Source organism: Cydia splendana, chromosome 6 (assembly GCF_910591565.1).
Source record: "Cydia splendana chromosome 6, ilCydSple1.2, whole genome shotgun sequence".
In the NCBI taxonomy this organism is placed as follows: Eukaryota; Metazoa; Arthropoda; class Insecta; order Lepidoptera; family Tortricidae; genus Cydia; species Cydia splendana.
In genome coordinates this window covers 21,707,736-21,726,818 of record NC_085965.1, presented here as the reverse complement: position 1 = coordinate 21,726,818, position 19,083 = coordinate 21,707,736, and the positions used below count along the sequence as shown (strand labels likewise).

Here is a 19,083-nt window from a genome sequence, read left to right as displayed (position 1 = left end):
TTTACTGCCATCTATCGACACACGACTAAAACTCAAAATGAAAACGTATAAAATTATCAAAAAATGTATATATATGGATAAATGATTTTATTATTTTTATATCATTTTGATCCATGTTCATTCACTGATATATATGTGTAAAAATTGTTAAATATGAAACGGTGTCGTCACGCCATCTAGCCGAGGATAGGCTAAAGGTGTGTGCGCCATCTATTCGAGAATGACTTTGACTTGAATTCCGAGGCACGTTTTTTCCTTAGACTTTATTCGTCTTATACGAACTTACATATGTCTTTGGTTAAAACTAATTGTGAGTAAGATTCATTTCCCATAAGCGGCTTTCTCATTCGAAAATGTGATTACACAAAATTCAAATTCTCCGTGAAAACACAACAGTAATTTATGCCTTACAACATAATGCTACCATTGTAATCAATTCCATTAGACAGAAAACCGCAGCGCGAATAATTCACGATTATCGCACCATTCCCAAAACGAAACACTTAGTAACCCTTCGTGACGTCTCTATGATATATTGAGTACCGCTGACAACGTTGTATATGCCTTTTGTTTAGGCGTTATAACATGGGGTTAAGGTTTGGTTTTATATGAAATAGATGTAAGTTTTAGAGTGTAAAGTGTAAGTCGCTTCGCTGACAGTCGCGTGCTTGTTGTTTGTTAGTTTGATTACAGCAGTTCTTAGATCTTAGTATTTTGTATCTTATAGTACTATCCAACTAAGTATCCAAGTAAGTCGGTTAAAAAGGTCTTAGTAAGTTATAAGTAAGCGAATATGTGTGTATGTATGTGAGTATGTATGTATGAATTAGTTATTTGCGTTTGAATACCTACGAAATAAAAGCGCGAAAGAGATAAAACTAAGATCTCCACGTCACAGGCTGATCACTGTACTGCCTCTCTTGTAATATTAATTTCTGAAATAAATATATTTTGAATTTGAATTTGAGTTAGATTGGTCTATATGTAAAGTATTCCCCAAATATTTATTTATTCTAATACGTATTTATTAAAAAAAAAAACTATATAGGTATTTATACATAATGCACTCTGCGTATTTATTAATAGAAACGTTCCTCAAAAGGTAGCACGAAGCTATTGAATATTTATCTGTACAACCATACGTATAGCAAAATCGCTTTCTGAGACCTACTACCAAGAAATCCTACCCCCCGTAATACGCATATTCACAACTCCACAACATTCATACAATTTACAACCACTGACTCTAAAACGAGCGCGACGTCCCGAACAAGTCGTCAAATCAAGAGTAATCTTGGAATATAAAGGCGGTGAAATTTTTACGTCTGTCAGCTAATGGGGCCTTTAAACCGACGCGTTTTATTATTAAGGCCGCTGTGGATGGGACGGATTTGTGCGCAAATTTAATGTTACCTAATTTTTTTTGAAATTTATTAAAGATTACGAACCCTGTTGCGGATATATCATCATCATCAGATCATCATTTATTTATTCGAAATTGGAAACTCTTCTTCTTCAACCTAGCGTTTTCCAGGTCTAGCGCCAGGGTCCGCTTTCCTGCTCAATCTTCTCCACTTTGCCCGGTCTTCGGCATTTTCAGGTGTGAGATTGTTCTCCGCCAAGTCCGCTGTCACGACGTCCAGCCAGCGCTTCGCGAAATTGGAAACTAATCCCTAAAATTGGTGTAAGCCCTAGATTTTACGAAATGACTGCCATCATCTGACCTTCCAACCCAGAGGGTAAACTAGGCCTTATTGGGATTAGTCCGGTTTCCTCAAGATGTTTTCCTTCAACGAAAAGCGATTGGTAAATATCTAATCATTCGTATATGAGTACCAATAAACTCATTTTAGCACGAGCCGGGGTTCGAACCCGTTACCTCCGGATTGAAAGTAGCACAGTCTTACCGCTAGGCTACCAGCACTTTTCTGGCATTTGCAGTATTAAGGTTGACTCACGCTAGACTGGGCCGGGCCCGGGCCGGAACTTCCGGCGCTTCGTTTTCTATGGAAAGCACCACGTGATCACCGATCAGCCGTCATAGAAAATGACATGTCGGACGTCTAGCATAACTCATCATTTAAGTAGGCATTAGGAGCATTCCACGGGCTGTCCCGTACAAACGCATTTTATTTCCTGTGTTGCGACTTTTTTTCGGCATTTAAAGCAGGCAATTATTTTTTTGTGCATACTTTTGACCATTTGTTTATAGAAAAGAAAACTGTTATAAGGTTTACTCGGGTAATTCCGAATGTCGAAAACTGTCGGATAATTCCGAAAGAGACTTTTATTATGATGGAATTAAGGGTGATTTTCATCTGAATTTCGGAATTATCCGACATTCGGTAATACCCGAATACACCTTACCTGCAAATCTTCAGAAAATTCGCGTCTGAACGGGACAAACGGTAAACAATTTCATGGAATGCTCCATTAGCAGTATTATAATTTATAATGAAAATCGCACATGAACAGCCCGACAATACGTTTTTATTCCCCGTTCACGTCTCGCATAAAACCGACCTGTTGAAACATGTTTATGTTTACATAATTATGGACTTGGCGCTTCTTTTTACAGCTCACTGTCGCAGATTTATGTGACGATAACCAACGTACGATACAAGATATGCGATGTGTAATGTTCACGTTTTATTGGGTTTTTGTGCCATAACGAGCTGTGTACAATTTTATCTTATGTTATTTTGTTAGCTCGTAAGAAAAGGGGACCTTCCTAATGGTATAGAGTATTTGTTCAACCCTTTAGCCATATATGGTGAATGTATAGATTATATTGACTACTATCACTATAGGAGCAACCAAAAAATCGTGAACTATGAATCAAAAATAACTAGTAAGCTCAAAATGTGTTTAGAAATGTTAAAATTGTGTTTACAGTTATGATAGAGTTAGACCAAGATAAGTCTGCAACGATTTTGATAGCACACGCAGTGCAACTGTTACTTAAACGTCATAATTTCATTGAACTTTGATTTATTCACATCTCAAAAAATCGTAAATGTGTGAGTTAATGTAGAATATTCATACATTTTGTACTGTACAGCCCCGACCAAACTTATAACTTCACACGAGTGTTAATGACACATACGTCATTTATACACAACTTAAGTAGGGTCCCGGTTAATCTAGCGAGAGAATATGGACGCGTTAACTAGTTCACTAAACAAGAGGGTCGCCCCATTAACCCGCACTAATCCCATCGAGACATAAAACAGTGACGGTACGGCTACGACACGGAACCGATACTATAAAGACACTAGTTCATTAAACAACAGGGTCCGGCGCATAGTTTTCTATGGAAAGCAAGACGTGATCACCTGTCATGTCATAGAAAACACGGCCCGGTCTAACGTGAGTCATCCTGTACCCCGCACTAATCCCGTCGAGTCATAAAACAGCGACGGTACGGCTACAACACGGAAACGACATTGTAAAGACAAGATCGATAACTAGTTCACTAAACAACAGGGTCGCCCCAATACCGGAACTAATCCCGTCGAGACATACAACAGTGACGGTACGGCTACGACACGGAAACGAGACTGTAAAGACAAGATCGTTAACTAGTTCACTAAATAGCAGGGTCACCCCATTACCCCACACTAATCCCGTCGAGTCACAAAACAGTGACGGTACGGCTACGACACGGAGACGATACTATAAAGACAAGACCGTTAACTAGTTCACTAAACAAGAGGGTCGCCCCATTACCCCGCACTAATCCCGTCGAGACATAAAACAGTGACGGTACGGCTACGACACGGAAACGACATTGTAAAGACAAAATTGATAACTATGTAGTTCACTAAACAAGAGGGTCGTCCCATTACCCCACACTAATCCCGTCGAGACATAAAACAGTGACGGTACGGCTACGACACGGAAACGATACTGTAAAGACAAGAACTTGTTCACAACCATCGGTTAATTACCCACACTAATCCCGTTGAGTAGCGTTACTGTGACGACACGGTCACAACACGGGAACAACATGGTAGCGACATTATGTATAATTTGAGTGCGTTTACGATACGTAGTTCAGTAAACTACAGAGTCGGTGTTTTAGTCCGCACTAATCCCGTCAAGCGTTGCAATGGTAACGACACGGTACGACACAGGAACGACAAGATTAAAATCTTTTGAGTTGAGTTGCATTTACTTGTTGATTTTAATAAGCTCGGCTGACCCTATACTCCGGATAGTGTATTAAAACTAAAAGTGATAATGATGAGTTGATGACACGATAACGAAACAATTCAACAATCACAGCAAGGAGAATGTCAAAAAGTCGTACAGTATAAATAAAAGATCTCCGCACTAAACTTCTTCGTTATGTTAAACTGGGGCCACGCTCGATTTAGTCGTTTTCTCAAATATCTACTCTTAAACGAGGGTTTTATTAACACTTAAAAGCGCCTTACACGACTAGTTTCTGAACCTATAAAGAACCTTTCTTATCTTGTAAAAGAATTAAAACCCCCTACCAATATGACCTAATAATTTGGTGCGCTGAGTTTCGTTGAATGTCAAATCTATGAGTGGTAAGTAAAAGTGTACTAATTACTTACAACATAGTACAAATAAAACAAGTAAAACATAGTACAATTAAATCATTGTTCGATTGTTGGTTCAGGTGTACAACTGAGCACTAATGTCTACATATTTAATTACACAAACGGGTCTACCGCGATATAATTTCATTGTTTTTACCTTTAATTCCGACGTTTCAGCTGAGTTGCACCAGCTGTGGTCACGGAAAGACTGACGTCCCAACAAATGTAATTAAATATGTGTACAAAACGGGAGAGTTTAAAGCACTAATGTCTAGTCGAGATTAAGCTCATCTATTGCCATATTTCCGAGCAGTGGCGTGAAAAATATTATTCCTCAAGAACGAAAACTGATATTAAGTTATAATTGGGCAGACACATGTGTTTTCAAAACCTTCAATCTTTCTATTTCAAATTTGACTAACTAAATCGAAATCTTGGAAAATCTGCAATAAAATGAAAACTGTCTAATAAGCGTTGAAAAGTATTTGAAAGTTTCACCGTAAAACCGAAGGCAATCAGTCGAGTCCCCGGCGTCGTGTCATAATGAATAGTTAAAACCACCAGCTCCTTGGAGACGTTCAAGTTAAGAGCGGATGACCGCTGTACCAGTAAATTTCCTTGATACGAGTAAAATCAAAGAGAATTTGACATACTTAGAGGGTTACTGTCATGGTAAATGTAGCTACAGTATATTTACTGTCATCTTTCGACAGAAGATTAAAACTGTTAGAACGCCATTTGACTTTGATCATTATTCTTTCCCTGATATGTGTTAACTTGTTAAATGTTTATATTAACGCCATCTATTCTGAGAGTAGGCTGAAGGTTGTGGCGCCATCGCTCGAAAAGATTGCACCATACCTCAGGCCTAGTGTCGAGTAGATGGCGTTAATATTAATATTTAAAGTTAACACATATCAGTGAAATAATAAGGATCAAAGTCAAATCGCGTTCTAACAGTTTTAATCTTCTGTCGAAAGATGGCAATACATTTACAGTGGCTACATAATTTGCTTTGACAATCCGCCTCTATACTTATTCTCTTTGATAAAATGAATAACATTCGCCGGCGCATTTACTGCCATGATAACGTTCAGTCCGTCACTTATTTTATCAACGGAATTGACAGGTACAGTGCCCTCGTCAAGGCTGCTAAAATAAGAGTGCTATAGTGTGAGTCATACGTAAAACACGCACACCTCCATTTCTTTTTATCGGTATGTTTTATCATAAATATGTAGATTACCGATAATTATTTATTTGAATCAGGCAACAAGTCCCATTTTACACGCTTACGGTCAGTGACAGTGAGAGTGAACCTGAACTTACGGGGCCTTAAGAGTGCTGCAGGTCTACAGCGAACCACGTTCGACGTGTTTTCTTTCTATCGCACTTGTAAATTCGTACGTAAGTGTGACAGGGAGGCATCACGTCAAACGTGGTTCGCGGTAGGCTCTCTATTGTTAGTAGGTAGTTTTTTTTATGATAAAGGAGGCAAACGAACAGACGAATCGTGTGATGGTAACTAATCACCGTCGCCCATGGACACCTCCAACACCAGAAGGGTTGCAAGTGCAATGCCGGCTTTTGAGGTGGGAGTACGCTCTTTTCATGAAGGCTTGAAGGTCGTATCGGTCTGTAAATACCGCGAGCGACTGTTCGTTCCACAGTGAGTCATACGTACGGCATGGCACAACTCACCTGATTTCTATTGGCACTTATGTTTTATCATAATTATAAAGATAGCCTATTACACTTTCACTTCAACGTAACAAACAGTTTTCACTCACTTGTAGTCATTGGTGCAAAGTGCACACTCCTTATATTATTTGCACGCACAGGACTTTACAACTAGAATATGAAATATTTCAAACTATCTATTTTTTCAGTGAACCGAAGTAACTGAACTTAGATAAAGAGTAAAGTAAACTGAAGCTCTTTCCGCATCTTGGATTGTAATTTCTATAGCATTTATCTGGATTAAATTCTTAGTTTCTCCTTCGGAACACAGGCTCCATATTTTTGTTATCCTTTCCTTCTTTTAATACGCATGTCATTCCTCGCATCGACCAGCGCATTTCTATCGCGTCTCCACTGCGGCGGTAGCACGGTCGCATTTTTATCGCTTGTCACCATGCCTGTCATGTTCTAACAAGTATGTAAGTGCGAAAGTGACGGGCATAGTGACAGGCGATAAAAATGGACCAGGTTGCGCCCGCTGGGAGCACTGGGATCTGAGACGGCATAACCATACATTTGTTCCACACGTTTCAAGTGCAACTCAAAACGTGACCATGCCAGCAATGCTTGCACTTTACCTGCTATGTCACGATCTAGTAAAGTCGCTATTTCATGACTTGTCCCACTGGTAAGCGGAGTCGCAGTCGTTTCTTTGTTGCATTCGGGGCTGAGGAAATTGTAACGTTTGCGTCTCTTATTAAATTACTTGCTCTCATATTTAGTTCCTTGAAAGAACTTTGTGAATGTAAGGAATATTTGGAGGCAGAAAATGTGTGGTCTGGGATTGGGAAACTTTTATCAATTCCTCCTCATATTAGGGATTACTCATTGTAGTAAGTAGTAACAAAAGTATCGGCTAATCCTCGAATACATTTTTACAAACAGGGATATATCTCGACAGTTCGCGTTCAAAAGTATCTGCAAGTTTAATTGTTGTATTGTTGTATCTCTTTTTATTAAGCTGCCAGATAATGGTAGAACATACTTTTAACGCATAGATACCTACCTACGTTACGATTGATACGTTAGTTTGATGCAGACTGTACACCCAACTACCAATACCCCTAAATACATGCTAAACCAAACCAGCATGAAACAACAGGGTGATCCAAGCGTGAAACCCACCTGAGTGTGATCACACCCTCATTGATTCGTGCATAATGAAATGATTCCGTGTGAATTGGCACTGACTGAAGTCATTTCGTGGGCATTCGGCTATGAAGGGCAGCGGCCGTGAAATATTTACTCAATATAGGTACAGGGTGGCTAACGGCTCGGCCACGACATTGAGCGACTTGCGACAGCGGCAGCGATAACCATAGGTGGGAACGAAAAATCCTATCGCTGTGTCTCGCTCCAACCTATGGTTATCGCTGCCGCCGTCGCAAGTCGCTCAATGTCGTGGCCAAGCAGTAAAAATAACTGCATTCCCGTTACCACGGAGGTTTTGGGATTTTCTGAGCAACTTTTACTATGTCATCAACCGTGAAATCGCGAAAAAAATTGGCTGTTTCATACATTTTGGCTGGTCCATTTTCTATGGGAGGGTAAGTTTTTTTTCGCGATTTCGGGGTTGGTCTCATAGTTAAAGTTGCTCAGTATAATCCGAATACCGCACTGGCAACAGGAATGCAGTTATTATTTGGCGATCGTGTACTAAAGCTTCTCGACCTGATGAGGTGAAGACTGGTTTAGATGATATACACCAGCACTACTGTATTTGATAGTAAATTATAGCATCGTTTTACCGATATGATCTTTTATTATTAGAAAACTGAACTTGATTCGCGAAGGCGGCGCTTAGAGCTATGTATCTACATAGGCACCTGCCAAGCGCGACGAAATAAAAGCCAGACCACCTGCGGGAATACATTATAATTACACAAATGCTGTGCTGACATGCCGAACTTTTGGTAACAAGATCGGCTACGTCAGCCACTTGCGAGCACACCAGAGACAGCAGTTGCTAGCAGTCGCCGCGGCCGAATCGGCCGTGGAGCTAGTTATTATTAGAAAAATTATACATATATTATTGTACAATATTTTCTATAATTTTTACAATCTTATTTTACATACTATGCCTCAATGGAAAGAGTGCTTCTTTTTTGCTATTTTTATGAATTCCGTCATAATAACGTCCCCAATGGATCTTTATAGTAATAGTTACAGAAATTACTAAATAGGTACATGCCGAAAGATCTAAAATGACGCTTAAATACCTACGCTTACATTTTAGATCCATGATTATGCCATGTAAAAACAGCGGATTGACAGCGACATTATATAATATTTTGACAATATTGTAAAATATTGTAGTGGAGAAAACTGAGCAGGAAAGCGGACCCTGGCGCTAGGCCGGGAAAACGCTAGGTTGAAGAAGATTGTAAAATATTCATAGATACAGAACTATGCAAAACACGACTTATGAAGAGATGTTCTTAAAGGCATGTAATTTGATACTTGACAAAAGCAGATATTCCTCGCGCAAATGAAAAATTATATAATTCCAGAATCGTCAAAAGTAATTTCACACACTTAAATAGATTCAGTAGGTACTTAAAATTGTAATCAAATCATTTTCGCATCATAGAATTTCACTAAATTGAAATATTCAAAATTAATTTAGCGTTAAGTTTGAAGCAGTAAGAGCTACTGAGAGTTAAAGTCAAACTTAATTCAAAAACTTTGCAGTCTTTAAAACTATTAAATCTTTCAAAACAACTGAAGAAATAATTTCACAGGTCGTGATATTGAATGCTAAACATTAAAGTTTAGTGTATTGTAATACTGGCGGCCGATTCGCATAAAACAAATTGTTAATGTTTTCATTTTAAGATACGATCTTGATACAACTCTTCATCACATCTTTTAACCTTGCAAACCCAGACGGGAATCATGCCGTTATTGGGATTAGTCCGGTTTTCTCGTGACATTTTCCTTCACTGAAAAGGCATATGATAGCATGTGTGAAATTGCGCGCAAAGTTTATTTTATTTATTATTTTATTTATTAGAGATAAATCACAATTACATAATATTTTGATCCAAAAGCATCGTTAAACCAGAATGGTTTGTCTCGATACTCCATTCCGCAGTACTTAAATACTTAAATATACAATAGACACTTAAAACACATCTAATTCGTAAACAGCATAATGAATATAACGATTGCAAAAAATTACAAGTTGAGCGCATCGTTATCACACCGTTTCCGTTCCGTTCCGTTTGATGTATTGTTTACTTCATTTCTATCTGTGAGTACCTGTAATTGGCTTTGTATTGTTACCTAAATCTATATAATCTGTTGGTACTCCTTACAAAATAAAATAAAATAAAATAAAAGAGCTTCGTAAATATCAATTTCTATTTTGTGCTTCAAGAATCTTATTGGTCGGTCATTCTCAAAAAATATGTCTCCGGTCTAATTGCCGCGACTCATACAAAATGTATGAAAAGCGTCGTCTGAATTAGAACCAGTAGCGGTATCATGGTCGCATTTTTATCACCTGTCATGCCATGCGTCACTTTCGCACTTACGTATTTGTTAGAACGTGACATGCATGGTGACAAATGATAAAGATCCGACCATCTTAGTCCTACTGCAGCGGTGTATCATGGTCGTATTTTTATCACCTGTCATGCCATGCGTCACTTCGCACTTACATATTCATTTGAACGTGACAGGCATGGTGACAAATGATAAAGAGCCGACCATCTTAGCCCTACTGGTACGAGCCGGGGCTCAAACCCGCGACCATTTGAAAGTTATACGGCCCGTTAAGCCACCCAAGCTTACTAACAATGTTGAATAATTGTTTTAAACTTCCACCCCGTAAGAACAAGCATAAGTTAACGTTACATAATGGAGCGGAACAGAAACAGTAATTAAGCATAAGGAGCATAAATCACGACGGCCCTTTATCAAGAATTTACACGACACATATATAACACTTATATGACATGTATATGGCTGAGATAGGGCGCATGCGATATACGGAGCATTAGCGAACGATAACGCTGTTTGTATGATACAGATACATGGAGTTACAAATGGGGTTGGCCGGTGGAAGTTTTTAGCAGATGGCGCCATCATAGCTTGCCCCGTCAATCCCTAGAATTGTGTCAAATTTTTGTTTTTTTAATACCCTGGATGCCAGCTCTTTAAGCCAAATCTCATAGAAAAAGGGGCAAGCTATGATGGCGCCATCTAGGCAAACCTTTGACAGTTGCCAACCCCATTGTGACTAAGCTTCTATATTTTTAGGGTAGGTAACTATAGCACGATACGTGCGTATGTCGAACTTTTAAACGTTGTACAATACACTTGCGAAAAGGTAATTCGCAACTCGTGTCGATTTATAACTCTCCCTGCGGTCGTGTTTTAAACTCGTTGTGAATTTCCTACTTTTCGCACTTGTATCGTAATGTACTAACAATATAATTATTACAATATGTTTTAATGTTTAAAATGTAATTAATGTGTAAGTGTTTTAGTTCAGCACTGTATATTTGCAAGTGATTTTAATTAAATAAATTCATTGAATAATAGCGGATAAAACAATGTGCCAATAGTATCTGAATGCGTAGCCAACATGCCACTCGTTTATGCTCCGTAGCGAACGAAACGTAACTGTCACTGTCACAGGTCACAGACAGTTTTTTGAGAATGACCCTGATGAGAAATAGAGTAGGTAATAGATTAGTAAGTGCTTCTGAATATTTTTGCGGAAAATGCCTAGAAGCACTAACTAACTAACTAGGTAATAGATCCCAGAATAACCTTCACCTTCTCCAAATTTCCGAATCCTTGGCACGGTACACATGTTTAGTGATGAATGTCGTAACAATGGGCCTTCATTAGCGTCTCAGGCGCATCAATTAATTCACGTCTCAGCCCGGATGCATGATATACTCGCGGGAGTAATGGGTTTGGGTCGGGTGATGCTTTTAGGAGTATAACTAACTGGACAGTATATTTAGTATTGTTTCTGAATTATCTTTTCTCAAAAATAGCTGGCAAGGATGACTTTGCTGGTTAAAAAAGCTGGGTTAGAGAAAAGCACTAAATTTGAGCACTAAAGTGTTGGTGGCCTAGCGGTAAGAGCGTGTGACTTCCAATCCGGAGGTCGCAGGTTCAAACCCCGACTCTTACCAATGAGTTTTTCGGAAGTTACCTATGTACGAAATATCATTTGATTATTCACCAGTCGCTTTTCGTTTAAGGAAAAATATCATGAGGAAACCGGACTAATCCTATTAAGGCGTAGTTTCCCCTCTGGGTCGGAAGGTCAAATAGCAGTCGCTTTCGTAAAAACTACTAGCGGACCTCAGGCTCCCATGAGCCGTAGCAAAATGCCGGGATAACGCGAGGAAGAAGAAGAGAAAAGCACTAAATTTGACTTGTCTGCAGCGGTATCATGGTCGCGTTTTTATCATCTGTCATGTCATGCGTCACTTTCGCACTTACATACCTACTTGTTAGAACGTGGCAGATATGGTGACAAATGATAAAGAGCCGGCCCTTAGCCCTTCTGAAATGACATGGCTTTCTATTAAATAAAACATACTTTCAAGGTCGTTTGTTTGGAATAATTAATATTGAGGCCCGCAAAGGTCTACTATTACTATTAAATTAAAACCAAAATATTACTTTGCTAATCCGCGAAAAGTAACTAACGCGATAAGTACTATTTATTTATATATTTAAGTTAATGCGTGTGGGTCAGATAGCCCCTGCCTTTGAAAGTTAAAACCGGGTAATAGTATTTATTATCTTCGCATTGTTTTTAACTGACTTCAAAAAAGGAGGTGAATAAATTACCCAGTGGGGAGCAAAGTTGCTACATTTTGCGCTAATAATAAGGGGTATTACTGCAATGTTCTGCCGCCAGAGTGCAGCACTAAGCTAGCTAGTAAACCATAGAGTAACTTATACATACTGTGCCTTAAACTGTTTTTTGACAAGTTTTCACAGACAATTAAATATGACATTGATGTATCAAGGTGGTTTGTTAACAAGGGCCTACCGAGAAACGCGAAAATCGAAATTTAGTTATCTGCCTCTTTATCGCTCGAATATGCAAGAGTGATAGAGAGGTTAGATAACGAAATTTCGATTTTCTTGTTTCGTGGTAGACCCCCAGATTGTGATGGATTGTGGTACGCCCCCTACGCAGAGTTTCGCATGATATTCCCTATTACTCGGATTAAAGGTGTCAGTCCATTTCCAACGACAGCTGCACTACTGTTCATTTTACTATGAAAATTGCCAATAACACCGACGCGTTCAGTACCAGTAGTGCAGCTGCGGTCAGAAATGGAATGTTACCCTTATCCGTGTAACAATGTTTAACTTACCCGTTAGCGAGTAAAGCGATCGAGGCAAACTCCGCTCGAAATATAATTAAAACATTGTAATTAGTAAGTTGAAAACTGCCGCATAACGATCCCGGCTAAAATTATTTATATTTGATTTGAATGCATCAGCCGAGTCAAAGCTCCCCAACTAATTTACAAACGTTCTCATCCGATTCTCCAACCGAGGCCACTCAAAACTTAACTTCATTTCGCCAAATATTAAAATGCGGCTGAAATTTTTAAAAACCGATCTTAATACACAGACACAGCGTCCAAAAGCTGAAAGTCTTGTTAAAGTTAAAGTGGTCTAAAATCTCACTTTCGTGCAAGTTTGCGTAGAAATCTGGAAGTTTAATGACTAATTATGCCCCTCCCGATCTCTGGCCCCCGAAACTCAATCGCGGATTAAGAATAAGGAAAATTTTAATTCATTTGGACGCTGAAGTTTTGTTTGAAATTTGTGGGATTAGTTCGTAATTGAATGTTGAAAATATTTAGAATGTACCTTTTCATCTAAAAAGGTACGCCTACATGAATTTAGCAATAATAATTGTTAATAAGTAGATGCCAGAAGAAGGGCGAGAACGCGGCAGGCCCAGTGGGAGATGGCGGGACGACCTAGACACCTTTCTCATTCTCAAGGCCGGAGGAGGCACTATGTCGAGAGTCATGGAAGACAAGGGGAGAGGCCTTTGCCCAGCAGCAGACACTGATGTAACGGGCTAAGAAAAAGAAATTGGTGGGCGCTATCGTATGAAAGAAGCGCCTGGCATCCGTTAGGTCGTTGGGTGGACGACATCCGGAAGATCGCGGGGCACTTGTGGATGAGTCTAGCCCAGAAGCGTTATCATGGTAACATTTTTATCACCTGTCATGCCATGCGTCACTTTCGCACTTACATATTTGTTAGAACGTGACAGACATGGTGACAAATAATAAAAAGCCGACCATCTTAGCCCTATAGGTAGGACCAGTACCTATAAGTAACGGACACGAAGAGGCCTATGCTCAGCAGTTGGCGACAGGAAACTAAAATGATGTCTGATAAATTATAATTGCAATTATAAAGCGAATTGAGATGGTCAATGTGTCGCCATTGTATAGTTGTAAGAACAGTCCCCGCTGAAAATCAGCACCATGGCGTTATGCTGAGCTGAGGGAGTCCTTCTTTGCGCTTGTTTGTTTTTAATTAATTTGTTAATATTTTTTGTGTCCTCACATTCACTACCAGCGACCCGCTACCTGGCGGTTAGGTCGTAGGTGTTTTTCGCCAGAAAGCGAAAAAATATTTAATCGTTTATAAGCGTACGAGTAGCACATAGAGTTAGACCAAGAAAAGTCTGCAGCGATTTTTGATAGCCCACGCAGTGCAAGTGTTATTTATACGTCATAATTTCATAGAAGTTTGACGTTTAAAATTACACTTGCACTGCGTGGGCTATAAAAATCACTGCAGACTTTTCTTGGTCTAACTCTAGGCACATAGCTTTTTGCTGCAAGTGAATGTGGAATAAATGTATTATTCTATATTTTTCTAACAATTCAAATCAAGTAGGTACCTACTACATATTTCAGAATTATAAATGCCGTTCCTGATTTCTCGATATAACGATGGAAATAACGTCCTAGCAGCCCCTCTGATCTACCAGTATTTACGGTTGACCTGGTTCGCAGCATTCTGAGAAATATGATATGATAATCACGCATACCCTATATGTGAAACAGGCGAAGCAGGGGCCCATTTCTCGAACGGTATTAGACTAATAATATCAGTCCACGAACTGTCAAGTCGTATGTGTTACCATGGTAACACACTAATAAAATTAGACTTATAACCATTCGAGAAATGGGCCCCAGGAAATAAATATTGTCATGTATTAAAATATTAGGCATACCTACCTAGTGTATACTGACAATGACATATTCACTAACGTCTACGTAATTTATTTTGTATATACCTACATCTTGCTCGCACTAATATGCCAGTACGAACGAGATGCATAGAAGGTACCTAAGTTAGGTACGCATACGCTAGCGAATATGTCAGTGTCAAACTCGTGGTAAGGCTATCAGCAGTATTTTTAACACAACCGCGTAACGAGGTTTAAGTTTCAGTGCTTAAACGATATTAAAAGAAATTATAATTTAGCCTGAATTATAAGAATGCAATTTTTTTTCCAGCGGCAATTAATGCTTATGAAGGGTAAACCCAACATGGCGGTCTTTGGTGTTGGAGGCCAAGATCCACTTCGGGTCGCTGCGCTATCATCATCATCATTCTAGCCTTCAGTCGCCCACTGCTGAGCATAGGCCTCTTCGTGTACGCCAGTTATCCCGGTCCTGGGCTATTCTAATCCAAAAGTGCCCTGCGATTTTCCGAATGGCATCCACCTAACGAGCCAACGGAGCTTCTTTCATCTGAAAGCGGCCACCAATCCTTCAACATTTTGGTTCACCTGCCATCACTCTGCCTAGCAACATGTCCCGCCCAACTCCATTTAAGCTTGGTGATGACGTCATCCACGTCTCGCACCTTGGTCGCTGCGCTATAGCAGTAAGTAAGTAAATAAGGGTAACATTCCATTTCTGACCGCAGCTGCACTACTAGTACGAGCGCGTCGGTGTTATTGTCAATTTCCATAGTAAAATGAATGGTAGTGCTGCTGTCGTTGGAAATGGACTGTCACCTTAAGTGATATCTGAGCCATAATATATAACGCTCGGACGATGTATGCTGAGCAGCAACTCAAACATTTTATGTTAAATTGCGTTGGAAATTGCATTCTTAAGCCGAAAGAAGATACGTATACGCCAGTGTTTGAACTAAGTAACGTCTTGCTTTTCGTGAGGTGTGCAAGTGTTAAAAGATCAGCGGGTTTAACTTATCACTGAGACGACAAGAGTAGTTCCGAAATTCTTTTTGTGTCTAGGTGCATTAAGACACGTCGTATACACGCTTCAAAGCGTGTGTACAGATTATGTACAGATGTAGTGCATGATTGTTTTCTATGGTATTTTCTCGGAAACGTTCGATTGTCATGCTACTTCGGCCAACCTCAGTACTTTTTATACCGATACTGACTGAAATAGCAAGACACGTTAATACGTTTCCGTGAAAACACGATGGAAAATAACTATGCACTACATTTACTTATTCTGTTACTATATTCTACAGGGAGCATACTGCCCGATTCGAACTTAAGATACTACAATTAATAGATCTAGAAACGATATGGATTTGATGTGTCAGTGTCAAAAGTGACGTTTTTGTTTGAAGAAACGTCACATTTAACACTAATCCATATCGTTTCTAGTTATATTAATTGACGTATTTTAAGTTCGAATTGGGCCGTTAGTGGCATGAAAAAAGGAAAATTACAGATGTTTTAGATTTGAACAGTTTTAATATCTTATCAATTAATATTGTACTTATAATAATAAGTTTTGACGAGAATTAAGAGATAATATCTTAATAATACTTGATTGATTATGATTAGGAATTAAAAGTTTTTGTTTAGAAATACTTACGCAAATATTATTTTTCTGTAAACGTATTCTATTGATTTATCATAATGTAATGATGACATATGAAATTTTATCTATTGACTATGTGCCAAGTTGGTGGTGGGGGACTACAATCGACGCCAATGGACGACGTGGTGAAAATATGAACTTTCGTAAGACGATATCTTAAAAAATGGTAGGTAATAAGGAGTACCTATGGTAAAAATTAATAAAATCGCCCCGCTTGCTACTCTCGCGCCGCCCTTCCCCGCACAGCAAGACAGATTGATGGGCACAGATTACCCCGCAACACGGGGTCAGTGGTTGCTGCCCCGACCCATTTGTAACCACTCGTTCAGACCGTTCCCGAAATGGGTGCTGCAGTAATGCTGCCCACTGCATTACTGCCGCAAATGTAAAATCGATGTTGCTGCCCGGATTTTTGACATTTGTGGCCGCAACGCAGTTAGCAGCAATGTCGCACCGCATTGCTTGAGCAGTATTGCAGTGCGATAGAAAGATAATGCCGTAACGTATTGAGTCCATTTTTACTTATTTGTAGTATGCAATATAGCAAAAATTAATAAAAATCGCCCCGCTTGCTACTCTCGCGCCACCCTCCGTCCGCACAGCAAGACAGATGGGCACAGATTAGCCCGCGACACGGGGTCAGTGGTTGCTGCCCCGACCCATTTGTAACCACTCGTTCAGACCGTTCCCGGAATGGGTGCTGTCTTTATTTATAACTAGGGGAGTAATTGAGCTTCAAAAAGGGTAAATCTTCAGTTATATTGATGATCTTAAGGGCACCCAAGGGGTGTAAGCGGGACCCCATTAGTAAGAATCCGCTGACCATTTGTCTGTCTATTAACGAGTATCTTATGAATCTCTACACCTTTGAATTTTCACAGAATGTGTATTTCTGTGTTGTGTAATATTTGTACGGACGTAACTTGCGGTTCTTGGACACGTCATAGAGAGCTTATAATAATAATATGTGTGTAGATTAGTATATGTAACTGTACATCTCTCTCTCTCTCTTCAATCGGTCCCTCATTGCTGAGGGAGGGGTAACTGTACATAATTAGCATTAAAAAACTGTACTCGCTTTCGGCTCGTTTTATAAACTCACACTCGTATTTAAATGCCTTTCATTATGTAGCAGTCCCATAATCAACTATAGATTAATTGAAAATTAATAGAAATCGAAATAAAATATGGAATAAGTGAGATATTTTGCACAGAACCTCACGAGGCTAAAGTTAATCGCTTTCAAGTTATGAGATTTCTTCGCGGAAAAGTTTTCTACTGCACTTTAGAACTTTTCAAAGGCGGTTTGGTGGTAGGTACTTGGTACTAGTGTTTGTAGGAAGCTTGGGCATTTTATAAGGTTTTGCAAAGGACTATAAGTATTTAGAAAAAAGTTGTTTAAATAGGTTAAATTTCTTGAAATTAAACTCGGTGGGTACAGGGGGGTACAATTTCGTGATTGGTCCCGTAGTAAAAGTTGCTCAGTATAATCCGAAAACCTCCCTGGCAACGGGAATGCACTTATTTTTTAGCCACCCTGTATATAATATGCTGGTTACGCATACCTATCCGTTGGCGGCTTCTTTCGATGAATCATACCTGTACAATATTTTTTATCGATCTGATAAGTGTCATAACTGAAATTGATAATCTAATAAAGGTAGTTAATGCATAGAGTACAATTGCAACAATGGGGTGTGTCATTTTACAAAAATGTTGATATTTCAAGTGTAACTCCATACATCAGTTTTCTTACCAAAACGCGCGTTATTTCGTAGTCGACATCTAACGTCATTTAGTGGAACCATCAGGAAATGAGTTCTGTGTCGGAATTTCGTGACAATTGTCGTGTTTTTTGTGACAATTGTCATTAGCTTCGCAAAATAAGTACTTTATTAACTGGCGATATAATGGAGTTTTTATTTTATTAACATGTTGGTGGCAAACAAGCACACCGCCTGTCCGATGGTAAGCGGTTACCGTAGCCTATGGAGGCCTGTGACGTCAGTAACAGTGATGTCGACAATTGTCGCACCTGTCACCGTGGTGAAATAAGGGCCTGATGTCACAAGTGTAGCTAAGCTAAGCTGACGAAAAATGTATTAAAACAATTAAAACTAATATTATAAGCAGAAGGGGTTGATAATAGACTTCCAGTTAATCCGGTTGTAGTATGTATTAGCTGAAAATTGTTCAGCATTAGAGTTTTCGTTCGCCGCGACATCTATTGTCAACTAGCAGTACTGATAAATTCCGCTACATGACGCTAGATGTCGACTACGAAATAACGCGCGTTTTGGTAAGAAAAGTATATAGGTATGGAGTTACCACTCTTTCTTTACTTATAATATTACTCTATGGTAATACCAACTATTATTTATTCTGTGGTAATACCTAATTGCGATCTGTATTGAAAATAACGCTCGCTCAACGGCCTTGAAGTTTTGAAAACCTCATACACTTCAACCTCATTTTCAAATGTGTGTTTTGCTTAATCTAATATTTTTACATGTTCAAAATATGCAATTAATATTAAAATCATTACAGTGAAGGAAATGTGGTTGAATTTAATTTTGATGCAACTTTGTTCTAATTTAAAATGGTCTATGCTACATTACCAGGAACCGCGCAAAGTCAAGAAAACATTAAAAAAAAATATATCCTTATTAATAATGTTCTTGATGGGGTCAAAGAACTTGTTTTTTCTGATATTCTGTCCTGTGAGCCAGGGAATAATAGTAAGGTAGTTTTTTTTTGGAAAAAATGCTGTTAGTACTTACTTTTTACCGAAGTAAATTTCTATCGTATTAAGAAATGACCTTAAAATTACCAAACGAGCCGGTTTAATGCGATAAAATTTCATACTAATGGCTATTTCAAAG

General features: G+C 39.0%; 1 long non-coding RNA gene across 1 annotated transcript in view; it reads left to right on the top strand.

Moving 5' to 3' along the window:
• Positions 1 to 9,962: 9,962 nt before the first annotated feature.
• Positions 9,963 to 19,083, top strand: part of LOC134791807 (uncharacterized) — a 97,682-nt gene continuing 88,561 nt past the window's right edge. Inside the window, exons 1-2 of the long non-coding RNA XR_010144332.1 lie at positions 9,963 to 10,038; positions 13,507 to 13,631. This is a non-coding gene — a long non-coding RNA (uncharacterized LOC134791807). The remainder of the gene's footprint in view (positions 10,039 to 13,506; positions 13,632 to 19,083) is intronic.